The following is a 17,440-nucleotide window of genomic DNA, read 5'->3' on the forward strand; positions in this document are numbered from 1 at the left end:
AATTGCCAAAGACAGCAGACAGATTGGATGCGATCTGGGTAATTGTCGATAGATTAACAAAATCCGCTCATTTCCTTCCAATAAAAGAGTCCTACAAGATGGAAAAGCTGACCCGAATCTACCTCAAGGAGGTTGTGAGACTCCATGGAGTGCCAGTATCTATTATCTCGGATCGAGATAGCAGATTCACTTCAAGATTCTGGCAATCTCTTCAGAAGGCAATCAGAAGACAGCTAGATATGAGCACTACCTACCACCCACAGACGGATGGTCAGAGTGAGCGTACCATCCAGACACTCGAGGATATGCTCCAAGCCTGCATGATTGCCTTCGGCAAGTCATGGGATACCCACTTGCCTCTGATCGAATTCTCCTATAACAACAGTTATCACACAAGCATCAAGGTTGCTCCCTTCGAGGCTCTTTATGGTCGTAAGTGCAGATCGCCCCTATGCTGGGCTGAGGTGGGTGACACTCAATTAGCAAAAGGGAAATCGCCAGCCAGTGCTCTTACAGGACCCGAAATCATCCGTGAAACGACAAAAAAGATAGTCCAAATCAAAGCTCGACTTCAAGCATCGAGAGACCGACAGAAGAGCTATGCTGACAAGCGGCAAAGGCCATTGGAATTTCAAGTCGGGGATCGCGTGTTGTTAAAAGTCTCTCCTTGGAAAGGAATGATTCACTTTGAGAAACGAGGAAAACTGAACCCGCAATACATTGGACCGTTCGAGATCCTTGCCCGGATTGGTCCAGTGGCTTATAAGCTGCAGCTACCTGTCGAGTTCAGCAACGTACACCCAGTGTTCCACGTCTCAAATCTGAAAAAGTGTCTATCAGATGAAACCCTTGTCGTTCCTTTGGAAGAGATTGAAATAAACGAGAATCTCCTGTTCGTCGAAGAACCAATCGAGATTATGGATAGGGAGGTGAAGCATACAAAGCAAAGTCGCATCCCGATTGTGAAGGTTCGATGGAGCGCAAAATGTGGACCACAATTCACGTGGGAACGTAAAGACCAGATGAAGCAAAAGTACCCTCACTTATTCTTTCCTTCACAAACCTAGTTTTCAAAAGAATTTCGGGACAAAATTCCCTCGAACAGGAGGATGATGTCACAACTATCATTTTAGCTAGGAAATTCTATTCCTGTGTAATCATTCAACCATTTTAAAACATATACTCTAAGTAAATATCACTCAGTTCTCATTTAAATCCACCTTCATGTTCAACAAAGAGTCTGAAAACCCTAAGAATCCCGGTTTAAGTCTATATTGGACAAGGAATTCCTTATTGGGCGTAATGGACCAATAAGTATTCAATTCAACTATTTCAGGCTTGGAAACCCTATTTGGATTCTAAATGGACCCAATTCACAAATCTATAACATTTTGGACCATTTGGGCCTAGAATGATTCATTCTAACCCTAATGGGCCTTATTGGGCCATAGCTAATCCAATTAAACCTAGTAAGCCATAAATCCATTCTTTTATGCCATTTTGGGCCGTGAACTACCCTAATGGCCCAATCGGTCGAAAACTTCTCTATGGGCCTCATGATTTCGAGTAAGGATCAAGTTTTGGGCCAAAATGAATCATCTTCTCCTTCTTAATGCAATTCTCGGCCCATGAGTAAAAAAACGAAATGAAATGAGGGTTGACTTTGGGGGTGCCACCTCATTTTTATTTGATAGACAATTAAGCGCATTACACCTCAAACAACCAAGCCATCTCATGTTTCCATGCAAACTCATCTCTTCTCTCTCTTTTTCTTCCCATCGGCCGAAGATACACACACACACACACACTCCATTTGCAAATTTCTCTCAAACATTCACAAGAACACTCCTTCCATTCCTCTCTAATTTTCGAGATCTTGACCATCTTCAAGAAGGTTTTCACCACCAAAAATCATCATTCTTGGTAAGTCTTTACATATCCAAGTTATATAACTTCTTTCTCATGTTAGATCACTCCTTCTAAATAATCTTTTGGTGATCATACTCCTAGAAAACTTCTTAAGCTTGAAATCTACATCAAGGTGTTGCTAGGACCAAAAATCTCTTCATCTCTTCTTCAAAACCGAAACATCAAAGCAAAGGTGAGTTCATACCCCTTTTTTTTTCGGTTTAACATGATTTTTAGGGGAGAATGCAAGTAAAATGTGTAGATCTATGTGTTATATGCATGTCTTGTGTGATTTCTTAGTTTATTTTGTAAAAATATGTTAGATCTTAGCAAATCACGACATCTTGAGTAATATTGAGTTAAGATCCATGAACTAAGACACCTTATACATCATATTATCAAGTTAAAAGTGTTATATGTTCAAGATATAAAAATATAAGGCAAAAACTTTGTTAAAGGTCAAAAATTGTCAAGAGAACAAAAGATAAGGGTAAAAAGCGACATTTATGTTTTTATAAGGAACAAACAGGTTCTACTTGTATAAAAATGGATTTTTATGATAAACATGCTTTTCAAAGGGGCAAAAATGTAAATTTTAGCTTAATGGGCCAAACGTTTGGGCCTCACGGTTTTGGGCCCAAATTTGCGAAAAAGGGAAAGTTTTGGGACTAAAAATGTTATTTGAGAAAAATTTGAGTTATAAATGTAATTAAACCAAATTTAGGGGTGAAAATAACATTTATTTCTAAATTGGACCAAAAATGTAACTTATATCAAAATTGGGCCGAAAGTGTAAATTTTCACAAACAATGGGCTGAAAATGCACTTTTCTTGAACACTGGACCTTTAATGTCAAAATATATATTTTTGGACTAAAACCGTGAATTTCTAAACATTTGGGACAAAATTACAGAATTTTTATAAATTATGGACTAAAGTGTCGTTTTACAAAAGTTTGGGCCTTAATTGAAAATTTCAGGCTTATTGGCCAAGATCGTCGTTTTTACAAAAGAGGACTTTTATATTCAATTCGGTAAACCTCGAACTAAAACAATCAACGAAATAATAGAAAATGGACGAAATACATCGATAACAATTTTATTGGGCCTAATATTGACGCTACATGGCCAATGGGCCTTAAGGGCTCGTCCAAGTGTATATTGAGCCCAATATTTTCCATGACATGTTTATTGGGCCTTGCGACTCATTTACATGTTAATTTGGGCCTGAGTTATGGGTCACATGTTCGTTGGGCCTTTGTGGTCCATTTACATGCCTATTGGGCCTTGCGACTCATTTACATGTTAGATTGTAACTATATCTTCACATAACTATTGAACTTCATATACTTATATATGTACCTTTGGATTTGATAACATACAACATGCACGTAAACATTAAACATAGTACGAAAGGTTGAGAATCTAGTGAGACGTGTCGGTTGGCACCTTTGAGTGTACAATCATAGCTTGTAGTTACAATCAGAGTCTCCTAGAGGGAGAGCGAGAGTTTGTGTATAGATCTATACGGGGTGACCCCCCACACTTTAGCTGTTCGCTATAGCTGGACTAGGCCAGTCTAGGGCGACAAAACCTTGAGCAAATACCGACATTTGAAAAAATGTTAGTCATTATCATGTATGATTATAACGGCTCATATAGAGATTCTAATACCAATTTAACATTTCGAAGATTCACCCTTCGATTGTGTCAATACAAAACAACTTAGTTAACGATACAAGAACCTCGACATTATAACAAATCAGAAAATATCAGATTTTCTGGGGAAATACTAATATTAAATTATCACTTACTTACAATACAAAGAAATCTAAACTACATTCATATATGTTACTACTACGAAATTCACATTTTCACATCATTTTCAGACACTTTACAGAAAATATCGGATTTTCTAGGTTTTTACAAAGGATACAAAGACTTTTATTCAAACATACTTATGAACTCACCAACATTATATATGTTGACCGTTTTCAAAATAACTTGTATTCTCAGGTAATCGTTAAGCAGGAAGATTTTCAAGTATGCATGGTTTTATTTTATGTAACATCGCTCGTCGTACTATTAATACTTTGAACTTATGTAATTTATCAATGTACTTGATGTGAACAATGTTGGTTGTAATATGAAATGTTGGTGATGAATGTGGTATGTTTCATGTGTATTCATTGTGATGATAATTCAATTGTTAGTCACACGAGCCCCCGGACGTTTTCGCCGTCTGGTTCGGGGATGTGACACTTTGGAAGATTTCCAACATATCGGTTGACGGGGGTTGTAGTGGCAGATGAAGCGTCAGATGTTGTGACTGCTGTTGTGACCGCAGGGGTAGTCACGGGCTGTCGTCTCTTGGTAGAACCTTGAGCCAAATTTTTCTCCTTTTTATCCCAGAACTTTCGTTTCCTGTTCTTAGGTTTGTGGTTTGGGGTGTCCTTGTCAACAGACACTCGCTGGTTCCCTTGATTGTTATTGCGATTAACATGACCGACACTGCTTCCGCTTCCGCTGGCGTTATTAGCATTGAACTGTGCCACGACGGCTGTCACAACAGCTGTGACCGCAGCCTGAAAAGTAGCAGAGTCTATCTGCAGAAATGGTGCCTAGCCAGTTGGTTGGTTTTCTCCTTGTGAAGACATGATTCTGTTGCATAGCGAAGAATGATCTCGTGAGTAATGATGGTCATCGCTAGTTGTATTCCACCAAATTAAATATACTTAACAATTTCACATTTTGCTGGACCATTCTCAATGTTTCTGACAAACTTCCTGAGATGTGCCCATGGTAGTGGGTAGAAGTAGGTATTGTACGAGTGTTATTTAAACTAAGTTATCCCTATTTCCTGGTGTATCATGTTATGAACTTTATGAATTTGAAGTGGCTGTCCTCGAATGATTTTCTATGAACTGAATAACTGTTATTGGCTGCACGAAAAAGAAATAATCCTAACACATAGTGTGAGTAGTGTATTCACTAGCTCACTAAGTCAATTAAGGTTATTATTTATTAGTGTGACGCATAGGAAGTTTTGGTTTCTTCGGTTGATCCCTCATTGGAAAACTCCTCATGAATCTCTTTTTGTTCCCCCCTTGACTTCTCTGTTGACTGCTATGATGGAGTGGTTACATCTATCTGGGTTTGTCGTGCGAGAATGGAAGTGTCTAAAGAATCTATGAGATTAAGTGAAACATTATGGGGTGATCCTTACGGGGTCCTCCTATAATCGCGCAGTGTACACAAGTTGTATATAATTTAAGATTAAATAGACCTTTGAATAAGTGATCCTACTCTAAAACCACAACCAAACAAGGAACAGGAAGTAGAGCATAGATCACAAATTCTAAGTCTATAAAATCTCAATTATATAAAACCTCGGGAGTATACACTCCATAATTATAGACCTACCAGAAGGGTCTTTTAAATTTTCACATAAGTTATTTATAGTGCCTAAAATACTCCTATAGTATTTTAATGTAATGAACTTGGTAAGTTTTAAACGTGTTGTTATCTTATAATACCATAAAATACTCCTATAGTATTTTAACTTTATGTTCTGATCTAGAAATCCTTCGTATATAGAGTTAGGTAAGTTTTAAGTCTGTTGCAACACCACATCACTCCCAAACACATGTTGGTCATATCTCACATAAATATAGTTGATCAGGCTATATTGATCCCATATATGATTACATAACTCTCCAGGTTTGACCGCAGTGTCTAACCTTTAAATACTTCTGTTGTGTTTTTCCTGTGATACTTGTTCTAGTATTTATATATGTATGCAAGTACGTATACTTTTATTAAGATATTGTTATATTTTAAAAATATACTTTCAATCAGAGCACTTCGGCCCCATTGTATTTATAGCTGTATCTATTTTATAGGTTGATATACTTACTTCACTATAAACAATGCTCTGATACCAATCTGTCACACCCCCAAACCGGATTGGTGGAAACGTTCGGGGGCAGAGGACGTCATATGTAGTATTATAACACATGTATCATAGTAATCAAAGTAACAACGACCATTACATTAATATTAAAGTGTTTACAATGTATTTGATTTACAAAAGATTTACTCCAAAAGTAAATAACAAAACAAAGACATGAAGCTATATGCTCCATCTTCTGAATCCCTGAGCGTGTACCTGTCTACTAGTTTCCTAAGAATACAAGTTATTTTGAAAGAGTAGATCAGCATTTAAGCTGGTGAGTTCATAAGTATTTTAGTTATGAAGAGTAAACTATAAGTTCTTTTAGAAAAATTCGTCTGTTCCTCCAGAAAATCCTATATTTTCTGATGTGATGAATGATAAGTAAAAATGATTCTACAATTCCTTTTATGAGTACTTAATGAATACAAGTTATATAAAATTCAGATCAAACAGACAATCAATTGTGTGAATTCGCCCTAAGCCCACAACCAAACAAGGAAGAGGAAATGAGGTGGAAGTCACACATCCAATTGTTTGTTAGATCTTCATTGTATATAACCCTAACGTATTCACTAGGTGCTTACGGAGTTAACAGTAATAGTTCTTTTATATTTGAAGAAAACATTCCTTAAGAAAATCATATATTTTCTTTAGTAAAATGGTAACCACAATAGTTCATTCTATAATCACTTAGGTTATACTAGCTATATATAAACTAATATCGAACGAACAGTTAATTGTGTGAATCTGCCCTAAGCCCACAACCAAACAAGGAACAGGAAGTAAGGCGGAAAGCACACATTCCACTACCTATCAGATATTAATTATATATAACCTTGATATATAAACTAAGGTATTATAGAATTAACCATTTAAGGTCCTTTAAGTTATACTGGTTTAATAATGCGAATTAAACCTTTTATAGATAAGTTTCTAGTTTCACCTACTTAATGTTCTATCCGAAAAGTATGTTTTTGTATTAGAAAGTGGTATACTGAATTTGTAAGATGTGACCTGACACATACCTGTTACTCCCTATGATTACTTGGTGTATACAGGATATATATATATATATATATATATATATATATATATATATATATATATATATATATATATATAGCTAAGATCGAATAGATAGTAGACTGTGTGAATCTGCTCTGAGCCCACAACCAATCAAGGAACAGGAAATGAAGAGGAAAGCACACATCCTACTGCCTGTCAGATCCAATTAATATATATCCCTAATGTATCCACCAAGGAATCGTAAAGTTAGCATTATAGGCCCCCTTCTAACTGAATGTTCATGTTACTGGGAAGTTATGTGGCACTTTTCTATTGGTTAGGAAGACTACTAGAAGTAATGAAATCATGTACTCTGAACACCTCAATCGATACTGTTGTGAGTTTATATATTGCTATGTTTTATTTACTATTGTCCGGTACTTTGTAGATGTACCCTTTTTAAATAAAATTTGGTACTTTGTAGATGTACCCCATATATAACTCGGTACTTTCTAGATGTACCCCATATATAACCTGGTACTTTGTAGATGTACCCCATATATATCGTTATACCTTGTGTATTATCATATTTTGTTTTAAACAAATGAATTAATTATACGTTCTTTTCCTAGGTTACTGGGAGTGTAAAGTATATGTACGTGAATCATGTATTGTTCCTCTGTTCTAGAATATAGTATGTACTGAACCATAAACTATACCTATTATATTTTACTAGTATGTTTGCTTGGACTGTTCCTGATTTTTAGAAAAGACTCAATTAGATACTGAGTTAAACATGTACTTTAAAAATGGAGTTTTATAAACAACAATCTAACATCTTTTAAAAGAGTTTTTGAATTGATTTAATCACTTACAAAAGCATAAGAAATCCTCTAATGTGATGGTTATCGCAACTAAATATTAACATAATTATATTGTGTTCAACTTGTAGTCTCCCCCTTAAAAGCATTTAAAATCATTTAAAAAGCTAGATTATAGGGGTATGAACTCACCTTATGTAGATGATTCAATTAAAGATTCGAATAAGGACGAAAAGTTCCACGAATGAAGTCCCGAAGCACAAACGAGTCCTAAATGTCATATAATAATACATATAGGCATGAAATTAGTGTTTATAACAAATAAAGTGTAAAGGTAACAACCTTAGGATATAGGAAACACTTACAATGAAGTGTTAGAATCGAAAGTAGGAGACTGAAAGAGGTTCACGGCCAAACATGGGGTGTTCACGAACCTTGGAGGGTTCACGACCCAAAAACACAAGATATGTTCATGGCCCTAGCTTGGATCGAAGGAGGGCTCACGGCCAATGAAGATGGGTTCACGGCCTTTGAGTGGTTCACAGCCTTATGAACACTTTGAAGATCTTGATGAAAAGTGATGAATCAATATGGAATCAAAGGGGTTTCTAAGTACACAAAAGTAAAGGGATGAGATACTTACGATTTTGAGGTGAAAAGAGACCCTTTCTAGGATGATACTTGAGAGAGAACTCAAGTTCACGGCTGGAAGAAGAAGAAATGAAGGAAAATGAAGCAATCTCTTACTTAAAGGGAATAGATCACGGCCAAGAGAGGGTTCATGACAGTGAACAAGGTTTGCGGCCGTGAACCTCATATGTTGGGTTTTCTGGTTCGGGTGCATCCTTTTGATCTCGATCTAATACTTCATAAGACACAATCCTTAAATGTACAAGGCTTAGAAACTCTTAAAACGACCCTTAACAAGGCTAAAAGGTAATAGAAACAATTCTGACTTTCGATTGATTGAATTAACTTACAAGATAGAAATTTCGGGTTGTTACAAAACCCTTAATAGGTTTAATTGTTTAGTGAATGATTTGTGCAGGTTGGGAGTTGTCAAGCATTCCTTTCAGTTGGTGTTAAAATTCTTGGACTCCCTTGGGAAAAGCTAGGAACATCACGGTGATGTTCTTAAGAACAGTGAGAAGATTAACCTCATGGATCTCAAGTCTTTGTTTGGAAATCTATGAAACTATAGAGAAACCTAAGCTCTTCGTAAAGACATCATAAAGGACTCAAACAAAGAGAATTTTGTAGCATTGATCGCTTGAAAAGAAGCAATGAATCTCATCAGTGACTCTGATGATTTTGATCACGGTGAAGCAAGTAATGATGAAATTGATGGGTTTTGAGCATTCTAACACTCCTAAGTGTACATGCAACCCTAAATACCTTGGATCTATGTTTTCTCTATTATACATACAAATATGAATATTCCAAGGTATTACCCTAACTAGCATACAATCTTTGATACTTGGGTAATAAAATTAAATAGAAATACATACCTTATTGATGTAGCTTGACTCCATGTAGCTCGAGAGCCTAGTTCCCCATGTGTGACACCTCAAATGGTTTACACAACATCATCAACACATGGAATAACCATGAGAAGAAGACACTCATGCTCAAATTCGGCTAGCCTCATATATGTATCACTAGTGCCAATTTCTTGAGCTAAAGGGGTCCTTATATAGTGTGCACATTAGGGTTACACCATGTAACCCATGTCTTTACCCATTCCTTATGATCCATGGGTTTTAACCTCCATGGAGTATCCATGGATCACCACATGGGTTAAACCCAACATAAAGAATCATGGATCATAAGCCCACATATATAAGAATGAATTATTTACACAATCAATCCCCATATATTTAATTAGTCCCTTTTTGATCACTAAATTAAGTCCAAATTAATTCTTGATCAATAGTAATTAAATAACATGATTTCATATTAATATATTAGAACTTATAATATATTAATATGTCACAAATGTCCTCTCTTCACAAACGGTCTATCCAAATGTTCCGATGCCATGCAACCCAAATGGACCATGCCGAGTAGGGTCAAGTACATACCAATTATAGTTATGGACTTAGACACTAATCCAACAGTCTCCCACTTGGATAAGTCTAAAACTATTATTGCGTATGACTTCAAGAACCAACTGGCAATCGTAGCTCTCAAAAGCTGTTGTCGAACTCTGACCTTGTCGATGAACTCTGACCTTTGTCAATGACTTGTCCATTAGATAAAGGATCATATATTCCTCCATTCTAGATATCATATGGACTGAGACATGGATTATAAATCATTCTCTCTGTCCATTTGTTGTTTCCCGATTTCCGATTTATGACGAATGACTAATTGAACAAATCAAATCAGTCCAGACCCGGCCGAGCACTTACAATTGTCATCACTAAATCGTCGAGGGGCCCACATATATCGCTTTTATCCCGAAGGTAAAAGGAATGGATAAACTTCGACTCATATGGCCTGTTCTACTACTTGTTGAATCATACACAAAAGCACGTTTTATAACATCGAGTTACCAATGCGTTTTCGCGCAATCAATGTACAACCAACTTATAGTAACAACTCATATCTCTAGGTTTGAAGAATATAAGATATTATCGTCTCATGATCACTCGTGATAAAATCCATGAAGTGATTCAAATGAGCGTGGGTTGAATCCAATACTCAGAACTTATGAGCACTCATGAGTGTTGTAGCACCTCTTTGCTATGTCCAACATCTTAGACATCTACAAGCCAACTCACGACAGTCTTGATTCATATCTACTTCCAACATATGACCGACTGTGGATGGTTTGAATAACTTAGTCATTCGGGAAGAGTAACCTAGTTTATTCTGGAAGTCAAAACATGCAAAATGAAACAGAAGAATAATTGAATCTAGTATGGTATCAAAACCTATGAATATAAATACAACACTTTTATTTATCACCATACTGATTACTCATTATTCATTGTTTCGGTTTTCTCAACTTTATACTTGAATTAAAAAACACTAGTTGTCCCATGCTCCAAACATGTACACTATGTTTTTTCTAAACAATAGTGTTGCCATACACCAAGTAAGCACTCTTTGTTTGTCTATGATCCTTATTTTGTGAAATAAACCAATTTCAATGATTCTAATTTCACACTCCCAAATCCTTATCGAAAATGTAAGAATTCCAAATTCCTATCATTTACCGAAATCTGTTAGATTTTAACCTTATATGCCTTGATCCTCTTGTAATGATTATGCCCAAATTCACAACGACTTGTCCACAGACATTACAGAGTATTCCAATGGAGATCAACTCCATGGAAACATCCTTCTTGCATTTAGTTTTTCTAATCTTACACAGATTGACTAACTTCCAACTATGAAACATTTCCCGTTTTGACTGTCACTTCTGAACGAGAGTTGCCTCCTTTCAGAGTATGTCAATATGGTCCTTCCAAAAATTTAACACTATACTTCTAACTGTCCCTGAGCAACCAATCTTTGGTAAACCTTAGATTGTTCTCGACAATTGCTTAATCATTATAGTCATATCAATTCTAGATTTTCCCCATTAATGCCCAGAGCATTTGGAAAAATTTAGAAATGATGAATATTATAGCACATGCAATCGATCCTATATCCGAAGCATATGGGACACGATTCATGATGTCTCACATAAAGACATGACACTAGACTAGTCTTTTTGCTATAATATTTCTATGTATATTTGCCAAGTTCTCATAATTCAGATTATGAAAACGGATGTCGTAATCATAATCGAATTTTAGAACGCAAATAATGAACTCATATATAGAATTTCCTTATGTTGAGCCATTCCAACACAAAATAATTTCCTTATGTTGAGCCATTCCAACACAAAATTCATATATATATATATATATATATATATATATATATATATATATATATATATATATATATATATATATATGACTAAACATGATTAAAACCTCAATCTAAGCTTTTAGAATTGAAATGAAGTATAATTTCCTCTCCCTTAATTATAGCAAAACAACTTTTTCAACCCCAGCAACTTCATGTATTGAAACTTTTGTTTTCAATAATTAACATTGCTAACTTGAAATACTTGTCATAATTATCATGCTCCCACTAACATGATGATTATTAGCATAATACTTATGCTCCCACTAGCTTTGACATGTATCCAGAAATCAGCTGGACTTCTAGAAACCAAAACTGTATGACTTTCTTACCAAAGTTCAAATTTCCGATCCAAGATTGCTTTGATAAGACTTTATCAAATTCATACACCTTATCTTAGATAGCTCACATGTGTGTTTAAACAATTTCAGGACTATGAAAAGGGGTGCCGTAATCATAGTCTCAATTGTTCAGACCTTTGCCATTCCTCACAAGTCCATGTTAGTGTGCCGGTTAACCACACACGCTCCACTAACGACTTTGAGAATGCAAATATCACACTTGCTATCTACCTAAAATCTACTTAGTGAAAGCGTTTCCTCACCATCATTTTCATGAATCGGAGAAAAACCTTATGACACTTAGATTGTTTATGGTGTAAGTGTTCTTATCCAAATCCATATGGACTGAACTCAATCTTACTTTCTTGCCACCTGGCAGCACAGGGGCCTGCCATTGCTTCCAAGTTGTTATGCAAACAATTGAGAACATGTAGAACTCAAATGTATAGCCAACTTTACTGGAATGGGCACAAAAATGTCAACACAATAGGTTATAAACCTCTAGTCGTGTACTAGTGACGAAATACATGTTTTTACTCTTGATTAGTTCTTGAAATACCTTCAGAATCTTTTAGACTCCCACTGTCCTCTTGACATATAAAACTATCTTGCTAAATATTCAAGAGATAGTGCAGATTCTTTTTCAAGACAAACACTTCACACAATTGGCCTTAGTTGGTCTTTGTTTTATCCAAAACATCACAACTTACCAATTTCAAATGTACAAGAGTAGGGCACTTTTACTCTTACATTTGACAAGTGTTATAAACCTTTCTTTAAGATATGCCACTCAACTTATAGTCTTGGAGTATGACTCTAAGACTTGTTTTGAAACGAAGTATGACTCATCTTCTTGATTTAACTATTTCAACAATTCATGACTCCTATTCTTAGCCATAAGAATGCACTAAGATTTCCTTAGAGGACTAATTGTGATATGATTTCTAAATCATTAAGATGATCATAAAATATGATACTAAAGTACTCTCCCATCTTTTCAGATTTGAGAAAATTTTATCTTTCTGCCTAATTTGATTCTTCTCAATTCGTTCTGCCATACATCAAAACTTTTTCAATGTTTCTGATTTTATACTTAAACTTGTAAGTATAATCATATTTACTAAAATTTAGTAAATCATGACGAATAGTCTTATCGATCTTTTGTGGTGGACTTGATCAGTGCACCAGAATGTGTACTTGATCCCTTAGTCCTTCACTTGACTCACATATACATGTGAACAAAGAATTAGTCTTAATTTTCCAAAGATGAAAATTCTCATTCATCATACCATACAACTTGCATGATTTCCAAGTTTCTATCCAAACGAAACCTTGGGTGATGAGAATCTTTCCTTATTTGGTAATTATTATGACACTACCACAAACGACAGAATCAAATTCATTTTCTAATGTTGCTATTAATGGAATCATATAAACAATAATTTTACACAAGTGCCATTGTAAGGATACTTAAAATAAATAAAATCAAACTTTTCTTTTATTTAAAACTTGCGGAAAAACTTATCCTTACAATGCAGATGCATATGAAAACTATGTTGTTACTTATTCCTAAGCAATTTATCATAACTCTTAAGCAGTAGCTTAAAAAGTCTGATCACCGAACCATGCGATCGAGATCCATCTTCGCGATCAGAATCAGGATATACTTCCTTTAAGTTTCTTCACTTTTCTTTGATCCTTAAGACATCAACATGTGACCCAGTCACATCATGTAACAAGAATCTCAGAATAGAAACTTAACAGAGTTATATAGTGGACTTTACCTGAAATAGAGTCAAACTTCTTGACTTGATCAACCTTATGATCTTTCAGGTAAATAGGCAGCTTCGCAATCAATGCCCTCTTCCTTTGGCAACAGACACATATGGACCCTTTGGTAGAACTATCTCAGACTTAGCCATTCTCTTTACCATTTGGTCAACCGAGTTGACTATGGCCGATCCCTTTCCATTGGGAAGAGAAAGCTTTTACTGGGTATCCAATGTTACCATTGTCAATGTCCATTGAAGGTTTGGGAAGTTGATCTTCTAATCAAATTTGCTTTACTAGTCCTTAAATCATTTCTGATTCAACAACACCTAGCAAATAGATAAGATCATTAAGGGTCTTGTCATAGTCTATCTCATGGTAGTCCCAAAGGAACTCACTATGTGACTTAGAAAAGTGATGGAACATCCAACTTTCTTAAGACTTTGATATCCAACTCTCCCGGCTTGTCAATATGTGACTTTATCTCCAAGAAGTGATCACACATAGACTTTGCTTGCCAATAGGGCTTGAGTGACCTTAAACTTTTCAAGAACTTGTGGGTTAGGGAGAATAATTGGAGGAGGTGGAGGAAGTGAAGTTCTAAGAGATTTGGGAAGATCATAGATGTCTGAACTAGACATCTTTTGGGAGATATTCAATATAGTTGATCTAAAGTCCTTGATATAACACCCAATATGAAATATTAAGGCTAGGACCGAACACAATACTTTTATAACTTGGAAGAGGGATGCCGTAATCCAAGATATAAAATATTTGAAGGTAGGTGAGTGACGATTCACCAGTTTCCACCATGAAAACGAAATAATTTAATTAGGTTTTACTTGGATTTGAAACTCCTAGATCTTTTGAGATTCATTGAACTTTTCAATGGCATGTTTGAATCTCGACTATGCCCTTCAGGTTTTGTGACTGGGATGCCGAGGATCACAAAACAAGGTGTGAAGTAACCATGCAAATTACTTGGTACTCTTAAATGTTTATAACCCAACCGATGTGTCGGTTAACCACACACGCTCCACCGGCCTATGATAAACTTTAAGAAACCCTTTGCCTACCTTGTTAAATCAAGCTAGTGTGCCGGTTAACCACACGCGCTCCACTAACCGACTTAAGCAAAGTGCAAAGTGTAATTTCATGCGTTAGTACCTTATTCACATTTTCCTAAGTAACTAAGATTGGGAATTTATAAGTGTTTAGTTACTTAGTATTTATCATTAATACTTTTAATGAAGGGATAATTATAGTCATTGTCCTACCCGTTCGGCTAACGACCCTCCACCAGTCAAGGAAGCGGTGGGTGAGAGTGGACACCCATTAAACTGCCATTTTATAGGTAGTAACCTTATACCACACTTATAGACCGACTTCGTGAATGAGGCCTACTAACAGTAAGACTAACTTGCTCTTAAACATATATATATATATATATATATATATATATATATATATATATATATATATATATATATTATTAACTTATAATATTATGAAGTACAAGGGTTGAATTTTAACTTTTAAAATTCTAAGGGCTTAACTTGGAATTAAAGTATTCATAAGGGAAAATTTTCAAATTCCAAAACTTGAGGGCAAGTTTTGAAACTATTCAAAACTATTCAATTCCATAACTTATGAGTTTAAAGTAGTTTTAATTAAAAAACTCTTCAAGTTCCATAACTTGAGGACAAGTTATGGAAGACATTAAACCATTAAAAGAATGTGACTCTTCCTTATTCATAACTTATGGAAAACTTTATGAGTTTTATGAATCTTAAATGTGACTTTTCACATAACTTGAGGACAAGTTACAAAAACACATTTTAGAATCAACTCTTAGATTAATTTGGATTGAAAACACATTTTTCACATAACTTTTTCTATTAATATAAGCAACTCATAAGAACAAGCTAATACAAATCAAACTTTTCATGTAATTAGCCTAATCCTTAAACTAATACAAAACATGAATCTATTGACAATTATCTTTGAAATTAGATTAGCATGAACATTACCACATCAAAAACAGGTTTATAAGTTGAAAAACAGCTTAGGGTAATGTTCCTAGTCCAATTCCAGCCAAAACAGTCGAAAATATGCTGTCAGGGGGTCCAACTCGTCGAGTGCATGAACCAACTCGGCGAGTTGGATGATTTTTGCCTTGGTCTCGTCGAGTCCCTTCATAGACTCGGCGAGTCTGCTGTTCAGACAGCAACACATTTCGATTTTCAGCCATTTTTTTCAAGTATAACAAGAAAACAAGCCTAGGCTCTGATACCACTGATGGGTTTTGAGCATTCTAACAGTCCTAAGTGTACATGCAACCCTAAATACCTTGGATCTACGTTTTCTCTATTATACACACAAATATGAATATTCCAAGGTATTACCCTAACTAGCATACAATCTTTGATACTTGGGTAATAAAATTAAATAGAAATACATACCTTATTGATGTAGCTTGACTCCATGTAGCTCGAGAGCCTAGTTCCCCATGTGTGACACCTCAAATGGTTTACACAACATCATCAACACATGGAATAACCATGAGAAGAAGACACTCATGCTCAAATTCGGCTAGCCCTCATATATGTATCACTAGTGCCAATTTCTTGAGCTAAAGGGGTCCTTATATAGTGTGCACATTAGGGTTACACCATGTAACCCATGTCTTTACCCGTTCCTTATGCCCAATGGGTTTTAACCTCCATAGAGTATCCATGGATCACTATATGGGTTAAACCCAACATAAGGAATCATGGATCATAAGCCCACATATATAAGAATGAATTATTTACACAATCAATCCCCATATATTTAATTAGTCCCTTTTTGATCACTAAATTAAGTCCAAATTAATTCTTGATCAATACTAATGAAATAACATGATTTCATATTAATATATTAGAACTTATAATATATTAATATGTCACAAATGTCCTCTTCTCACAAATGGGATATCCAAATGTTCTGATGCCATGCAACCCAAATGGACCATGCCGAGTCGGGTCAAGTACATACCAATTATAGTTATGGACTTAGACACTAATCCAACAGAAATTACTGATGAACTAGTTTTTAGTGGTGCACTTATTGTTAAGCGCTATGAAGAAAGCATATCAAATGGAGTCCGAAGAGCTCAGTTTAAGGGAGGTGGTTCAATCAGAAGGCTTAACTCAGAGAAAAGAAATCAGGTAACTGTTTTAACTGTGGAAGCCCTGACCATTTTTCCAGGGACTATAAAGGGAATAAAGAAGCTCAAAGCCTAGAGAATTATGAAGTCTTATACAAGAAGCTTCTAGCCCACACGAAGAGGGATAACATCTCTCTTCCAAAATCCTTCATTGTAAAGCAAGAAGAATATGTGGAATGGGTTGAAGAAGAGGAGACATATGAAGATAAAAGGTTAAATGTTAAAGGTATTATGGCTCTCATCAATGATGCCCCTGATGGTGGTCCCAACAAGTGTGATGATGATAATTTTCAAGCTGTCAAAGAATAAAAGATGAAAACCTAGAATGTTTCGTCTACACGTCAGGATTTGGAACATACTTGGTTCCTTGATAGTGGATTCTCTAGATACATGACTGGTCTCAAGTTCATCTTAACAGATTTTTTGGAGAAAGATGGTCATATGGTAGTTTTTAGGGACAGTAGTGAAGGAGTAGTCAAGGGCATTGGAACAATTAAGTGCAGATCTATCAA

This window comes from Lactuca virosa, chromosome 4 (genome assembly GCF_052849685.1).
Source record: "Lactuca virosa cultivar CGN04683 chromosome 4, Lactuca_virosa_CGN04683_v6, whole genome shotgun sequence".
NCBI classification, from domain to species: Eukaryota; Viridiplantae; Streptophyta; class Magnoliopsida; order Asterales; family Asteraceae; genus Lactuca; species Lactuca virosa.